At 54.3% G+C, this 16,326-nt stretch overlaps 1 protein-coding gene across 1 annotated transcript in view; it reads left to right on the forward strand.

Moving 5' to 3' along the window:
• The first annotated feature begins 12,000 nt into the window (after positions 1-12,000).
• Positions 12,001-16,326, forward strand: part of ETS1 (ETS proto-oncogene 1, transcription factor) — a 76,083-nt gene continuing 71,757 nt past the window's right edge. The window contains exon 1 of the mRNA XM_088066849.1: positions 12,001-12,072. The gene's annotated coding sequence lies outside the window, so the exon portion shown is untranslated. The remainder of the gene's footprint in view (positions 12,073-16,326) is intronic.

The raw sequence follows: 16,326 nt of genomic DNA on the forward strand, positions 1-16,326 counted from the left end.
ATGGGCTGTAATGGGAGCCCTGGCTGGCTGCTTCCTCACAAAGTCATGACTCAGGGATAATGTTCACATCCTCCGAACGGCGAGGGAGCTAAAAATACAGCCAGGAAAATGAGAATGAACGAGCGAGCATGAATGAGAGCGTGAGTGAGAAATGCACTGGGGAAAAGAGAGAGGAAGCATGAATGAAAGAGCCTGGGAGAGAGAGAGGGAGAGAGTGAAAACAGCCGGAGCCGTCCAAGTTTCCAAGCTGCAAAGCTTTGCCTGCAATCAGCTCTCTGGCAAAGGCAGCCTGCAGGAATGTGAACCCAGCCCAGGAATTCGGCTTCGCAGGCAAAACTCCTGGCATCAGCTCCCTGTCACCTGGGACACGGAACACCCCGATCCGAGCGTGGGGACACCCACGGGACCTCATCCAGCTGGGGAGCCCTGGCCACTGGGGCGCACATCAACATTCAGGGACGTGCCTGTGTGTCCATGCACAGACCCAAACTCATTACAGCTCTCCTATGGATCCTGGCACATTCCCTGGGAAGGAGGGATGCACCTCGGTACCACCACCTGGCTCCTCAGCAGGGTGGGCTGGCCCTGGGGACCCCACTGCTCCCCCAGCCCTGCTTCTCCATCAGTTCCTGTGGTTTTTCTCAATATTGCTGTGAGTCCCTGCCCTCCCCCTGTGCGAGCCCCAGCACCTGCACACAGCCCTGAGATCATTCTCCTGGAAAAACAAATTATTTTGCCCCCCACCACTGTCCTCTCAGCTCACAGACATCTTTTTGGAGCTGAAATGTGTTTTACAGATTTGCCTCAGTGCTGGGGTTCCACCACAGCCCCCCTGGCACTGGGCACTTGCCCACACTCCCTACAGCTCCCCTGCTGCAGAGCCAGGATTGATAAAGGGGCCCTGGGGCAGGACTTTAGGGTTTGGAGACCTCCTTTGCCTGGAGGTGTATTCCAGAGTAAGAACTGGGTCTGGGTGCTTGAGAAGTGCCTGAAACGTTATTTTCTTTCTGGTTTTGGGAGACTGAGGAATTGAGTCACAGAGAGGTTTTTCCACGAAAATGCCATTTTCTGGTGTCTCCTGTCCCTCTCGTGGGCTGGGGCAGGGGAGTGGCCACTCCTGCCTGTCCAGAGCGAGCTGCCAGGGAGCGATCCTCCGGCACATCCATTCCCCAGCACGTGCCGGTGCCTTGTTCCAATTATTTCCTCCTGGGATCCGGCTGATCTGACACGGCCCTCCCCTGCCACTTCCCCGCTCCTGGATTTTGTTCTGGGCTTCTTTTGTCCAAGGTTTCCCTGGCCGGGCTGGCCCGGGCCGGGCTGGCAGGGGGATGCTGGAGGGATGAAGGGGGCTGGGGGCAGCGCAGGGCTCTGCCAGAGCCATCGGACACTCCCTGCCCGTGTTTGAGCCTCCCTTGGGAGCAGCTCTGCAGCGCTCAGGGGGTGCTGAGCTCAGGGGGTGCCAGCCAAAGGCTAAAAGAAAAAAGGTTCACGGCTGGTGGGGATGTGTTGCCATCCTGTCCCCAGTCCCTGGTGCTGCTACAGCGGCTTTGTGGCGGAGCCCCTCATGACAAACGTGATGAGAAACCCCGAGGGACGGGAGGGGCTCTGCCACCACCTAACTGGGACTTACTTAAAAAGGGCAAATCCAGCCCAATCTGTGCTAAATCCATTAGAAAAAACGCAATTTTCCCCCCGCCAGGAACAGGGATGCACACTCGCGAGCAGCTGTTTTAGGGCAATAAATGGAATGGGGCTGTTGGGAGGTTCCTGCAGGCTCCCCAGGCTCCTGCCTGCGGGCTCTCGCTCCCGGCCGCTCTCTGCGCTCTGCCCGCCCGCGGCTCACGGAGGGACCAGCCCGGCAGGGTTAATCCAAACCCCATCCCAGATGGGAAGCGAGATTAGCTCCTTCTCCGTCATCGCTGCCGGGCCCGGCGCTCCTGACAAAGGCCCTGGGGGTGAGCCTGGTGCTGATCCAAGGAGCCAATTTTAGAGCCCGCTCTCCGCAGACAATCTCCGATTGTTTGGGCTGGTTTGAAGCTTTTCCCAGCCACGCCGTCATCGCATCCTGTGACTTGGCAGGAAAGGCCCCTGTGCACAGACCCCGCTGCCAAGGAGCCCGCGAGGTGTGACAGCGTGGGCTGCACATCCCTGCAGGGGCTGCACATCCCTCTGGGGCTGCACATCCCTGCAGGGGCTGCACATCCCTGCAGGGGCTGCACATCCCTCTGGGGCTGCACATCCCTGCAGGGGTCTGCACATCCCTCTGGGGCTGCACATCCCTGCAGGGGCTGCACATCCCTCTGGGGCTGCACATCCCTCTGGGGCTGCACATCCCTGCAGGGGTCTGCACATCCCTGCAGGGGTCTGCACATCCCTCTGGGGCTGCACATCCCTCTGGGGCTGCACATCCCTGCAGGGGTCTGCACATCCCTCTGGGGCTGCACATCCCTGCAGGGGTCTGCACATCCCTCTGGGGCTGCACATCCCTGCAGGGGTCTGCACATCCCTCTGGGGCTGCACATCCCTGCAGGGGCTGCACATCCCTCTGGGGCTGCACATCCCTCTGGGGCTGCACATCCCTCTGGGGCTGCACATCCCTGCAGGGGCTGCACATCCCTCTGGGGTTGCACATCCCTGCAGGGGCTGCACATCCCTGCAGGGGCTGCATGTCCTTCCAGGGGCTGCATGTCCCCCCTGAGGACTGCACATCCCACTGGGGGAGGGAAAAACAGGGAAAAGTGGGGAAGAGCGGGTTTCTCCAGACAGGGGATGGCCTGAGACTGGCAGGGGACCAAGCACAGATGTGGCAGCTCAGGGCCACCCACGCCAGTGTCGGGGATGCTGCAGGTGGGTGGAGGTGGCTGCAGCTGTGGGACACCCCGAGGAGCTCAGCTGGACCATGGGATGCTGGAAGGAGCAGGGATTTTTCTCCTGGGGTGGGGAAAAGCCAGCACAACCAAGCACAACTCCTGTTTCTTTTTTCCTGCTAAATAAGTTTGTTTTTCCTCATCTGTGACCTCCCCGTGCACCCCCAGCCCTGCTGCACCCCCTTCCCAGCCCCCCTTCACTCAGGCAGATCCAGCCCTGCCCGCGGCTTTTCCCTCTGGCTGTCAGCAGTTCTGCCAGCTCCCTCTTGGAATGGGGAGCTGCCAAAGCAAGCAGAGATACCTGAACCTGCCATCCACCCACTCCTTGTCTGGACTCAAGATGTTTCAAAGCTCCCCCCTTTCTATTTCTATCCTCATTGTCATCCTCCTTTGAGAGGAAGGTCTATTATTCCCCTCCTCCTTTTCTCTCTACAAAAATGGGACATTGTTTCTTCTTTCTTTGATTTAAAAGCCAAAAACAGTTATAGGAAACTGTTCAGCAGATGTTTTACAGTATGAACCTAGAGAAAAAAATTAAAGAAAAAATAAAAGCTCTCGGATTTTGCTTGAGGAGCTAAATTTAGCCTAATACTTCCTCCCATTCAGGGTTTGTGTTGGCATAGGCAAGGCGTAGGTTTGAGCACTTTGATTGTAGTATTTATTTTATTTCTCTCATTTGCTGCATCCATGAAAAGCTGGAGCTAATGAAGCTCATTGAGGGAGAGGTGAATCCAGCCTGAGCTGGGTCTCAGCCCACAGGATGGGATTGAAACAGAATAATTCCTCATCCCGTTTGCAAGGAAGGCAGTGCCCAGGGGGCCAAATGAGATAAAACTCCCAGCTGAGGTTGGTGAATTCTCGGGGGGGATTTACAGGCGCTGGAGGAGCCAGTGCTGGAGCTCCAGCTCCTCTGGGTGTGCTGGGAATGGCACTCACTGGTGTCTGGAAGCAGCTTCAATCAGCACTGCCAGAACTCATCCCATAAACCGTCCCCAGGCCAAGCTCCTCCTGACTTCCACAGGCCCAGGATGGGAGCAGCTGAATCCCCCTGAGCAGTGACCAGGACAGTGCCCCAGAGGGGTGTGCTCCTCCTGCCACCTGGAGCTGGGGCTGTGGCTGGGAAATCCCTGCAGGCCTGGGAAAGGCTGGCCAAGGATGGCATTTCCCCCTGGGAAATCCATTCCCTGCCATCCATGGGCACCACCATCCCTTGGCACTGCAGATCCAGGTGGAAAAAGGGAGGGAAATCACACTTGGATCTCTCCCAAGGGACTGAGAGGAAGCTGATGCTGTGTTATCACTGTCTGCTGAATGCTGGGGTGGTTCCCATCTGGGAAAAGCCTTTGGAGCAGGAGTGACAGCCTGGTGATGCTGCTCCATGGTTCCTTCCATCACCCTTCCTGTGAGCTGGGCTCCCCTTCTCGCCTGCTCTCAGCTTGAGCCAAAGCTCCCATATCCTGCTGCAGGGCATGCAGCTGGAGCTGCCAACTGTGTCTGGGAATATCCAGGGAAAACCTGGGGAAAACCTGCAGCTTTGCACAGGTTGGCACTCTGGATATGTGCCCAGGGGTTTGGATTTGGGCAGAGACCCTGCAAATAGGGAAAGATGGGTAAAGCTTTGGAGTTATGGATCAGGCTGCTCAGAGCATCTCTCGCTGCCCCATCCCTGGAATTGTTCCAGGCCAGGTTGGACAGGGCTTGGAGCCATCTGGGATAGTGGAAGGTGCCCCTGCCCATGGCAGGGGGTGGCACTGGATGGGATTTAAGGTCCTTTCTATCCCAAACCATTCCATAAGTCTATGACTCACCAGCAGAAGAAACCAGGGGTTATTCAAGGCAGAGAAAATTCCTGTTAATGAAGATACAGATTCAGCAATTAGCCCAGAGATCCTCTGCAAGCTTCCTTATCCCAGTGGAGAGCCAAAAGGGGTCAAAAGTAAAGTTTGCTCTCTCTTGGAAGTTTTCCACCAGAAAAAGGCTGACTGGCATCTTATTTCCAGAGCTGTGAGCCCAGAGTGTCTCCCCTGCCATGGGAGGTGGGCAGGGAGGGACTGACCAGTGCTGGGACATGGGATTGACTGTGGCACTGGGCATCCCCAGCAGGATTTGCACTGTGCACTGGGAGTGGGAATCAGGCTGATTTCCAGACATTAATGGCTTGTTTGTTGTCTAAGAGGGTGGAAAACCAGAGAGAAGCCGAGGCCCAAAGGAGCTGTTTGATTCCAGCAGGGCACTGTTGGTGCAGCCTGTGCTGGAGAGCCGGGCAATTACCAAGGCAAACTGCCCCAAGCCCATGGGCTGGGCTCCGGGGGGCTGCCAGGATAAAGCTCTGATTCATGGACACGTCTTTGGCTCCTTTCTTTAGGATCTCTGTATGTTACACATGCAGACAAGCAGGAATGTCATTTTTTCCAGACTGCTTTTTGCAGAAATTAGGATTGTTTGCTGTTCATCAGCTCACCCCGCCGTGACCCCTCCCTCCAGCCCTGCAGTCCCATCTGCCTGCCCTGCTGAAACCCCAGGGATCCACACTGCCTCTAGGAAGGGGGAAGCCAGGCTAGGCATTCCCAGCTGGCTTTTTTGGGAGCTGCACTGGGGGTGGGCAGGTGAATGAAGCACCCAGAGCAGGCTGTAGGACAGAGGGAAGGGTTTTCCCTCTCCAGGATGGCCCTGCCATCCCTGAGGACGGATCTGGGATAGGATCATGCCCTTGGGGCACTGCGAGATGTGAAGTGCTCCATGAGGCAGCCTGGATTCGGGAAAGCTGCTCGGCCTCGGGAGCTCTGATAAATGGGATGCTGCTGCTTCCCCTCCCACCCACACACTTCCACTTTCACTTCACATGTGGGACCCAGCCCTGCAATTCCCAGCCCGGCCATAAATAACCTCTGCAGCACCAGGCAGCCATGGGGACGGTGTGGATTCAGCCAGAAAATGCCTTATTTATCCCCTTTCTTCCTCTGGAGCTCTGGGTGTCCTTCAAGGAGGGCATGTCACACCCTGGGGATGTCACCTGTGTCCTGTTATCCTGCCTGAGCTCCCCTGACAATCCACAGAGGAGACAAAGGAGAATCTGTCCAAACACCCTCGGTGCAGCTCAGGAATTAAATATAAAAAGACACAGCTGTTCCCAAAGCCTAATCCTTGTCACAGACAAACTTTCCTTGACCTGGAACTGCGTGGAAAATAAACAGAGAGCTAAAGGACATGTTAATAACTCATTTCCACAAAACCCAGCCTCACTTTTCTGCTACTGGAATCTTTCCCTCTGCTGCTCGCTCCCGTAACAAGAAATGCTTATTAAGGTAGTGATCATTTTGCATTGGTTTAGATATTCAAATAAAGCATTGGAAAATGTCCAGCTTCTGTTCCACTGGGAACATCTCCCACCTGCCCTGCCCTGCAGGACAACCAGGATAACATTTCCTCAGCTGAGTGTGTCTCTGGCATTCCTGGGTGGATGCTGGGACCCAGGAGGGCTCAGCCTCCACCTCGGCCCTGCTGAGGTCACGGCACCAAGCACTGAACCCTCGCTGTCCTTGTGTCTGTCAGCTGATGGAGAACAAAAAGGTCACTTTGAGACTGGGAAAAGGCCTCAGGAAAAGGAGAATTTCCCAGGTTTGTCAGCTCCCCATGGAACCCAGCGTAGAGAAATCTCTTCATTTCTACATCATCCATGTCCTTTCTCCTCCTCCTCCCCACACAGCAACATTTCTGATGGGAGGAGATGTGAGGCATGGAAGGAGAGCCCAGGGGCTGAGCTGGGCTGGAGCTGAGCCATGAGTCCTGAAAAATGGAGATGGCACCTGGGATCAACCCTGGGGAGCTGGTTCATGGGTCCAGCTGAGACCTGTGCTGGCCACTGCTCCTGGGGTGCCCCTGACCCCACAAGGCCCCGGGGCCATCCTGAGTGAGGCACCTGCAAACCTGGGCTCTGCCTTTGCAGCCCCTCCTCCAGATGCTGCTCCAGCCCCCCTGGCTCAGGGAATATGGGATCATCTGGGGTGGAAAATCCTCTGCCACCATCCAAGCATCCCCCAGCACTGCCAAGGATCCACCACTGATTGTCCCCCCCTTGTCCCCAAGTGCCACATCCACTCTGTTCAACCCCTCCAGCCATGGGGCTCCATCCTGAGGAGCTTTTTCACCACCCAACCCTTCCCCAATATTTTTGGAGTGACTGCTTGGCAGGAAGGAGGAATTCCAAACCCAGAACACCAAACTCTGCTGTCCAGGCAGGGCGAGCTCCACCACAGACACCCCTGGGGACACAAAGCTTTGAGATGTGTGCTGGTGTCCTCAGAGAACCGCCAGCAATAACAAAAATTCCAGCTTCCCATTCATTCCCATCCCAGCTCAACTCTCATAAGCTGCTGATTATTTTCTGAAAGGGTTTTATGTGACATTCTCTGTGCGGTGCTAATCTCATTTTTTGAACAAGAAGCTACAAAAGGAAGCAGGGAAATTATCTCAATTCACCCCCTGCATTTTTACATGGGCTTGAGAAGCAGTTGACTTTTTAAAAATGTCATGATTTTTATCAAGGCTTTGAATTCCACCCCGGCAAGATGCAGGGAATATTTTAACAGATAAAAGAAAATAAAAATATATCTTGGGGATTTTTTTACCCCCAATGCTAATAGTAAGTTAAGTAATAAAGAGCAAGTGATTAACTGGCTGCTGAATTGGTTCTGAAATCTGGCCAGATGTGTTTGAGCAGGAATTGTTGGCTGATAGCTTTTTTATAAATCTGATCTCTATTTATGCGCCTGCCTGGGAAAAGAACACTTCTGAAATCTGGCTTTATAGTCCTCGATTAAATGATTCTGGAAGAGGATTTTAATTTACAGTTTGAAGAGGGTGTGTGATGAAATCCTCATTGGTTTTTGTCTGACTGTATCATACTAATCAAAGATCCTTCTTCCAACCAAGATGCCAAATTCTTCTTGCAATGGGGGAGCTTGTGAGTAAGGACTGATTTCCCAGTTAATATTGACAGAAATGATAATTAATTTACCTTGTCCTTTCAGCTTTCAGGACTTTGTTAATGGTGTGAGTGGGGCAGGCACCTGCACAGAGGAATTTGCAATGAAGATGTTCACACTGGCCTCTAGAAAAGAGATCAGTTTTTGTGCCAACTACGTAAAATCCACAAGTTTGCATCTCAAGGGCTCAAGCTGGAGATGTTCTGGTTGGAACTTCCCCAGAGATGTTGCTTAACAGCAGAGTTAGAGCTGAGTGGAAACCTCTCACTTCCTCTTCCAGAGAGAAAACGTGACCAAATCTCAGAATGCCAGAATGGATTGGGTAGGAAGGGACCTGGAAGCTCATCCAGTGCCACCTCTGGATGGACAGGGACATCTTCCACTATCCCAGGTGACTCCAAGCCCCATCCAGCCCGGCCTTGGGCACTTCCAGGGATCCAGGGGCAGCCCCAGCTGCTCTGGGCACCCTGTGCCAGGGCCTCACTGCCCTCTCAGGGAAGAAAACGTTATTGGTGTGGTTTTGGGTTTTCTCACCTCTGTACATATCCATGTATTTTTATCCATGTGGACGGAGATGAAAGTGGAATTTTTCCCCATGTCGTTTCTCACCCAATCCTGACACCTTCAGATGTTCCCTGTTTAAATCACATTTTTACACGGATCTGGTCTCCCTTAGAAAAGTGGGATAAACCATGGATGAGCCAATTCATCACAATTATCTTGGCTGATGTGGAGGAGATCCACATGCAGCAGCTCACAACCTAAAGGAGCACCACAAAGGTCATTTTTGGGGCAGTTTAAGCATTCAGGATATTCCTGTGCACCCCAAATCTTTCTGTTTTAGTGCATATCCTGCACCTCCTCATCCAAGGTAATGAACATCCAAGATCTGAGCTCCTGTCTGATCCAAAGGTAGAAAAAGTTCCTTCTCCTGCTTAGGAGGGTGGAAATTTCCCCCTAGCTCAGACATTCAGCACCCTTGGGCTCCATTCAGGAGGGGATTCATCAGGGTTGGTCCAGAGGGATGAACTCTGGGGCTGTCCCTGTTGGCTTTTGAGGCCAGGCAGCTCCAGAGGGTGTCAACACCTGGATCCCAGATGTGCCCAGCTCTGGGACCACTGAACATCTGGGCACAGGCTGTGAGTCACGCCTGGGTTCTGAGGGGGGCAGAGGGAATGTTTCCCTGGGCAAACCTGCCATGGATTTCCAGGCACAGGCAGCTCCTGATCCAGCTGGGTCACCTTCTCCCAGGGCAAACACTGGGAAGGTTCCTCCAACTCAGGAATCCCCATCTTGCTCCCTTGCCCTGGGGTAACACCAAAAGCAGAGATTTGGGTGCTCAGGATGATTTTGTTGGTTCCTTCTCTGTTTCCCAGAGTAAGATGGAAATGGTGATCCATGAAGGGTTCTGGAAGCTCCTTACATGCAGCTTCTTCCCTTTAGGGGTTTATGATCCCCTGGAGCACAGGGGTCTCTCCTTGGAGAGGAAAGGGAATGGAATTGGGGTATGTGACAGTCAGTGACACCCAGGACTGGGCTGAATTTTGCCCAGATGATCCAGGCTCACTGCCCAGCTCCTGCAGACAAGCCAGGAGCACCTCCAGTTGCAGCCACCCCACAGTGATGCTGCCCAGAGCTTCCATCCCAAACGGTGATGGGGATTTCTCAGCTTATCGCCAAAGGGGCTGTTTCTAGTGACACCGATGTGCTGCACCTTTCAACAGGAGCCTGAGTGCCCCCAAATTTAAGCAGCCTATGAGTGCAGAACCTGTGAAACATCCCCAAGACATCTCCAATTTGGTGAAACCATCAATAACTGCTGCAGGGAAACATTAAGGGATGGCTTTATTTTTTATGAGCACAGAGCAAACCCAAAGCAGCTGCCATGGAAAGTGCAATGACTTTATGATCAATTCCATGAGCTGCCCGAAATTTAACCCAACTTTTTGTTGCGAGCTGAAGCAACTACTTTGGGTGACTGATGTGACAGCAGTGACCCTGAAACCAGGCAACCACGTGGAACCTGGTGATCTTCATGGTCCCTTCCCACCCAAAGCATTCCATGACTCTGTGCTTCCACGTCCCAGCCTCCAGCTGGCTGCACAGCCACTCCACAGAGCTGTTAATGTCTGGATTGCTGCATCCCAGCACCCTCCTGAGCAGAGCATCCAGACAGGGACATCTTGCTCGCAGCTGCCAGAGGGGTTATCCTGGGAAGAGTTGCCCAGATAAAAATTGATTGCTGAACATTCCGCTCCTTTGGAGCTCAGATGTGACAGAGCCTTTGTAGCAAAGCCCAGGAGGCTGGAAGCCTTCCTGGGGAGATGGAACCCTGTAAATCATTTCCTGTGTTAAAACAGCTACAAGAGGGAGCCGTGCCTGGTGAGTCCAGCAGGTAACAGATTTGGGCCACCTGGAGCTGTGTGTTTCTAAATTCAGGGCTAAAGGAGAGATTCATTCATCATTTGGGAACTCCTGAAGGACCTGGGAATAGTTTTATGTGCATAAATAATGGGGGGGGTTTGCTAATTGTCACTTTGTGCATTTTAGCAACCTCCTGGTCTGGGAGAGAGGGACAGGAGGGACCTTTATCCTGTGAACACTTGTTCAGCACATCTGATTTCTCTGGGGAACATTTGGCAGCAGGAGATGCCACAGGAGCCATGTGCAGGCAGAAATTATCCACGTGGGAGCAAACACAGTGTTGGATTGTACTTTGCAAATGTCCACTGTGCTGAGAGTGCTCAAAATACCCAGGGCTGTGCTGGGGAAGGAGCCTCCAGGAATTATTCCTCTCCCCACACTGATCCTCCAGCAGTGACAGCGCTCAGATGTACAGGCTGCTTTGTTTGTTTGGTGAAGGTGCTGCTGAATTCCCTGGAAATCAGCCCCTCCTGCCGATCCTGTGCGAGCAGAATGTCCCGGTGCAGGGAGGGCTGAGCCGGGCTGGGGCTCTGCTGCTGTCGGGATCTCCAGGGAGGATCCCAGCAGCTGCTCCAGCCTCTCGCTGTGTCCTGGAGCAGCACACAGGGAGGGAGCCCTTGGTGCCTGGGCTTTGCCCCGGGCAGGGGCTCGTCCAGGGCCGCTCATGGGGACAGCGGGACGGGATCCGAGCTGGGATTTCCAGCCTGGAGCCCTCTCCTGGAGGAAAAGGCAGCTCTGCTGCCTGGAGAGCGAGGGAGGGAGGCGGGATGGACCCGTCCTGCTGAGCCGGGATTCGGGGCTGCCACTGGCCAGGCTGTGAGGAGAAAGAAAGGGGTGCTCAGCAAAGGCAGCCCCAGATCCTGCTCTTCCAGAGCCTCCGGACAATTCACAGGGGCGAGATCACTGCAAGCTGTGTTTCTGCCCCACTCCCTGGTCCTGGCCAGCCGGGAATGTGCTCTCCTGCCCTTTTCGTGTCTGAGAGGCCCCAGACACTTTTAGCACCTGCCTTGGGACTGGGCTTTGGAGAGATGCGGGCTGGGACCATCCACCCCTGGCAGAGCTGATCCAGCGGCTCCCAACGCTGCCCGAGCAAATTCCCTCTCCAGCTCCTCACGGAAGGAGTCTTCCTTCAACCTTTAGGGTTTTAAAAGCAAGCAGCAGCTACCAGGGCGTATCTGTGTTTCCAGAGGTACGTGCCAAGGGTTTGCAGGAGTGGCGGCAGGCCGGATCCGTGCCGGGGCTGGGGAAAGGCAGGGAGCGGAGGGGAGAGCCCTGGAGCCCGGGGCAGGGCAGCAGCGGTGCCCGGGGCCCTTGGGAGGAAGGGATTTCTGCCATTGGGCTGGGATTTGGGCTCAGAGCTGCAGCAGCCTCAGCTGCCCGTGCTCTGCGAGCCTTCATTCGGTCCCTGGGCAGGAATAAACTCCGCTCACGGGACTCTGGGGGCTGCAGCAGCGTTCTGCGGGCAGGCTGGAGCCTCGGCTGGATTTAAGGGCACGGCACCCAAAGGCCGGCAGGGCTCTGTGCCCCTTCCCCACCTCCGAGCAGCGGCTCTTTCGCCTGCCCAGAGCCGTGACATCGGCCAGAGGTGGCTCTTGCCTGGCTGGCGGCGTTCGCAGCTCCCCGGGAGCAGGGCTGACCACTCCCCCTCCCTTTGAATAGCAGCCCTGCCTCAAACACGATGGGATTTCCATCCTCCCTCCAGCGCCGACAGCTCCAGGTAGCTGCGGGGAGAGCGGACACAAGTGTGGGAAGCCGTGGAGGATATAAAGCTTTTCCCCGGGTCCTTCAGCTGAGCCGTAAGTGGTGGGAGAGGCTCCTGGAACTCTTTTGGGGGTTGGAGGTACCTGTGGACATTTTCTGGACGCCTCAGATTTGTTTTGTGGTGATTTACTTTTCCCCTCTCCATTTCCAGTTTCACCCAGTAATTGATTTGTGTACCCCTACCGCAGGATCTTCTGTAAATGTCTGAGATGATGCTTCCCTGTAAAAATTTATATATATCTGTTTAGTACATGAATTTTATATGGAGATTCAGGAAAATATTATTATTTTCCTCACAGAAATGGAAGGCTGTGCACTGGCATTGGTACAGTGAATTAAATTTGTGGCTCCTTCTCTGTTTTGAATTGTAATTTGGTTTTGGTGTAATTTGGTTTGGTTTTGCTGTGTTGGAGGGGAGATCCAAAGTGCCTGAGGTCGGACAGACAGACTCAGGGCTAATTCCTGCTTTCCAGGGATGAGTGGAAGGATTTGCTGTGACGCTCCAGGTGTTTTCCATAGCAATGCCATCCCCTAAAGGGCTGACAGTGCCACAGGTGCCAGCCTGTCTTTGGGAGAAGCTGGAGTGTGACAGCTGCAGGGATGCGGTGCCCAGGTGCTGCCATTCCTTGGGAAGAGCAGAATCCTGTCCCCCCCAGCCCAGGCAGTGGGAACTGAGTCCCTGAGGAGCCCAGCCAAGGCCTTCCCCCTTCCCACTCGTCTGTAAATCATTGCTTTGCATGTGGTCACTCACTCGGTGTCAGAGTCACCGGCAGCTTCCCATCCTGTGTCACCTGACACCTTTGGGGGCTTTCCTGCCACAGCCCATTCCTGCTGCCTCCCGATCCGCTGGCCTTGCAGCTCTCCCCTGCCTGCCATGTAAATAATGTTCTGGCAAGGCTGATTTTTTGGGCATTTTCTCCTTGCCGAGGCTGGGGGTGTATGGAAGGCAGGGGTGCTTTTAGTACCCCAGCACTGGGATGTGTGTGTCCCTTGTCCTCAGGCTCACCAAAGAGCTTTGGGGGGGACATGCACCCCTCCAGATCACAAAACTCTTTTCCATCTGGCAACTTGAGGGACAAAGACACAGAAGGTAACCCCACCTTTCCCAGTGGTCTGGAGCCCCGTGGCAGAGCGGGGTTTGGTGGCATTTTCAGAGTGGGTTTGGGCAGGCTGGTGCAGGTGTCCTGCTGAAGGTCCCACAGGGATCCTGGGGATTCCCAGCTGGGCTGGCCAGCCCTGCCCAAGCCCCTGTGCCACGGGAGGGGCTGGGCTCTGTGACATGGGGAAGGTGTGAGGGGTCAGGTCCTGCCCCGGGGCAGGGATCCCTCTCTGAGCAGCGTGACCCTGATCCTGTTCTTTTCCCTTGTGCTCGGCCCCAGCTGAGGGCCTGGCCCATGGCATTGTGAAGCCTATTGCTTCACGGAGGTAAATTCGTGAGTGAAATAACAGCTGACCTAATTAACCCTCCCTTCACATCCTCCTGCAGTTGCTGGTGGCTGCTGTGAACCGGGGCAGAGCAGGGTGATTTAATGGCAACAGCTCTGGCATCCCACCTAAACCCTCTCCTGCCTGACCGTGCTGTCAGCTCGCTGTGCATCTGCTGGGGCTGCTGCTGGGAGCATTATTTCAGCTTCATTAGCAGCTGAGTAATCGATGAATGAGCAGAGAGCAGGAGAAACATAGAGAAAAAGCAGTTTACTCCGAGAACAGAGAGTGAGGGCTTTGTGAGGCTGGGCCAAACTTTAACCACCCTGGCACCCTCCCACAGCTTCTGTCACCCATTCCAGACAGAGTTTGTCCAGCCAAACGGGAGAGCTCTTGAGATCCCATCGTATCTCCCTCAGGTCTGACAGCACTGGGGGAGGGGAGCAGCCAGGGATGGAACAGGAGGGAAGGAGCAGGAGGGATGGAGCAGCCAGGGATGGAGCAGGAGGGACAGAACTGCCAGGGAAGGAGCAGGAGGGACAGAACAGCCAGGGAAGGAGCAGGAGGGATGGAGCAGGAGGGATGGAGCAGCCAGGGATGGAGCAGGAGAGGCAGAACTGCCAGGGAAGGAGCAGGAGGGATGGAGCAGCCAGGGATGGAGCAGGAGAGACAGAACTGCCAGGGAAGGAGCAGGAGGGATGGAGCAGCCAGGGATGGAGCAGCCAGGGATAGAACAGGAGGGATGGAGCAGGAGGGATGTGAGCAGCCAGGGATGGAGCAGGAGGGACAGAACTGCCAGGGAAGGAGCAGGAGGGATGGAGCAGGAGGGATGGAGCAGCCAGGGATGGAGCAGGAGAGGCAGAACTGCCAGGGAAGGAGCAGGAGGGATGGAGCAGGAGGGATGGAGCAGCCAGGGATGGAGCAGGAGGGACAGAACTGCCAGGGATGTGCTGACAGGCAGCCCCTGCCCCATCCTTTCCAGCGAGCCGCTCCCCAGCGCTCATCCCCCTGCTGTCAGCGCCCTGCAGCTCGGAGGGCGGCCCGGGGGCTCAGATCCTCAGCCTCGCCCGCTCACTTTCCCCGGGTGACCTTATCCCGGCCCTTTAACCTCCTGCAGTATTTCCAGCGGGTGCAGAAGGGCTGTCGCTGCTCTATTGTTCACCGCAGCACCACCCACTGCCCCGCCCGCTTGCCCTGCAGGAAATCGGGCGCCAATTTTGTAACTCGAAAGTTATAAAAGCGTAAGAAATGTGGGATTTAGCGTGGCCGATGTGTTAGAAGCCATTGCTGCAAGTATCTAAAGCACACTCGCGTCCATTGCTCCGCTCCTGCCGTAGGGATGTGCTTTATCCTGGCGGGGGCCGGGGCAGATGAATGGAAGGAGGTTTCTAAGATGCCAACAGATCAACAACCCCTGCTTCCCCTGGGAAAGGAGCTGGCAGGGGGCCTGGAAAGTGCCCGGGTCCCAAGGGTTAAAGCCCGGCGGAAGGATGTCATTTCCACCGGCTCTTTGCCCCACCCCTCCAAGATGATAAATTATTGCTCGATGCTAAAATGAAGTGGTTGTTACTGAGCAGCTCCGGGCCAGCCAGGCAGCCCGGGGAGGGTGGTGGTGTGGCAGGGGCTGCTGCAGGGTTTTAATGCCTTGATTCACCTTCTTGAAGCCAGAAATATTTTGGTGGCATTGCTGATGTTGCCCCATCCTCCTGGCTTCTGGTCAGATCCCATGGAAAAATAATTTCTCGGTTTATGGGGATGGAGGGAAGCTCCTGAACAGGGTTTGGTGGCTGTCCTGGGTGTGCCACCCTGCAGTGACAGCTTCCCTGTGTGCCCAGCCCGGGCTGAGGGATGTGGGATGGAGCTGGGTGTGCTGCTGCAGCTCAGAAATTGGGGAATGAGACTTTGCAGCAGAGCTATGGATAGAGCATTAAACTGGGAAACAGAGATGGGACTTGACTCTGCCACTGGAAAGTCACTGTGGCATCACTCCACTTCCCCCTTCCTATCCTTCAAGAACCATAAAGCTAAAACATTGCATGGAAATTCTGTAAAGTGTCTTCATATATTGAATAGACAAAATTCACTTTATTCGAATATCCATTTTTAACTCCTTCCCAACTTCTGCAGGGGTGTTATGTGTGAAGCATGACCACAAACTGCTTTTCCTTTTTTAAACCAAGCTTGGTAATTTACTTAAAATTTAAAAAAATACCGACCTTGTAAAAGAGGAGGGATGGATGTTGAAATGAAATTAAAATTTTAATTTAGTTAAGAAATGACCCAAGAGTGTAATAGCTTTGGCTGGTACTTGATCAAGTCCCAAAATAAATGCTGGTTCTCCCACACATGTTTTCACAATAGGACAGGAATAATAAGAGCAAACAATAAGACTGAAGTCAAGCTGTTAAGTCATTAAGGATTTTACCAAATGGTTCTGATTCCCCTCTATTTACTAGCAGCTCTCAGCAATGGATTATCTTGATGGAAATCTGCAGTGATTTCCTCAGTATCAGCCAAATTACCTGCCCGGAGAGCTCCAGCCTGGAATGGGGCTCAGCTGAGCTCCCTGACAGCATCCAGGGGAGGAGAGGAACTCTGGGCTCTTATTAGAGGAAGCTGAAGAGAAGCAAAATATCGCTCAGCCATCAGGGAAACTTGCTGACAGTGAGAGATGTTTTGGGCTGTGAAGTAGTTTCCTCTGGGAAGTGGTGGAAGTTCTGTTAAAATTAGCCTGGACAAAGCACAGCAGAGCTCCCTCTGTGCTGTCTCTGCCTCCTCTTTCACCCTGGCTTTTCCAGAGCACAATTATTCCATGTCCAGGATCTGCTCACCAGCCTTTTCCAGCAGGGCGTGTCACCTCCTGG

Source organism: Pseudopodoces humilis, chromosome 25 (genome assembly GCF_049639895.1).
Source record: "Pseudopodoces humilis isolate 2021_Gansu_Grassland_sample_001 chromosome 25, ASM4963989v1, whole genome shotgun sequence".
Classification (NCBI taxonomy): Eukaryota; Metazoa; Chordata; class Aves; order Passeriformes; family Paridae; genus Pseudopodoces; species Pseudopodoces humilis.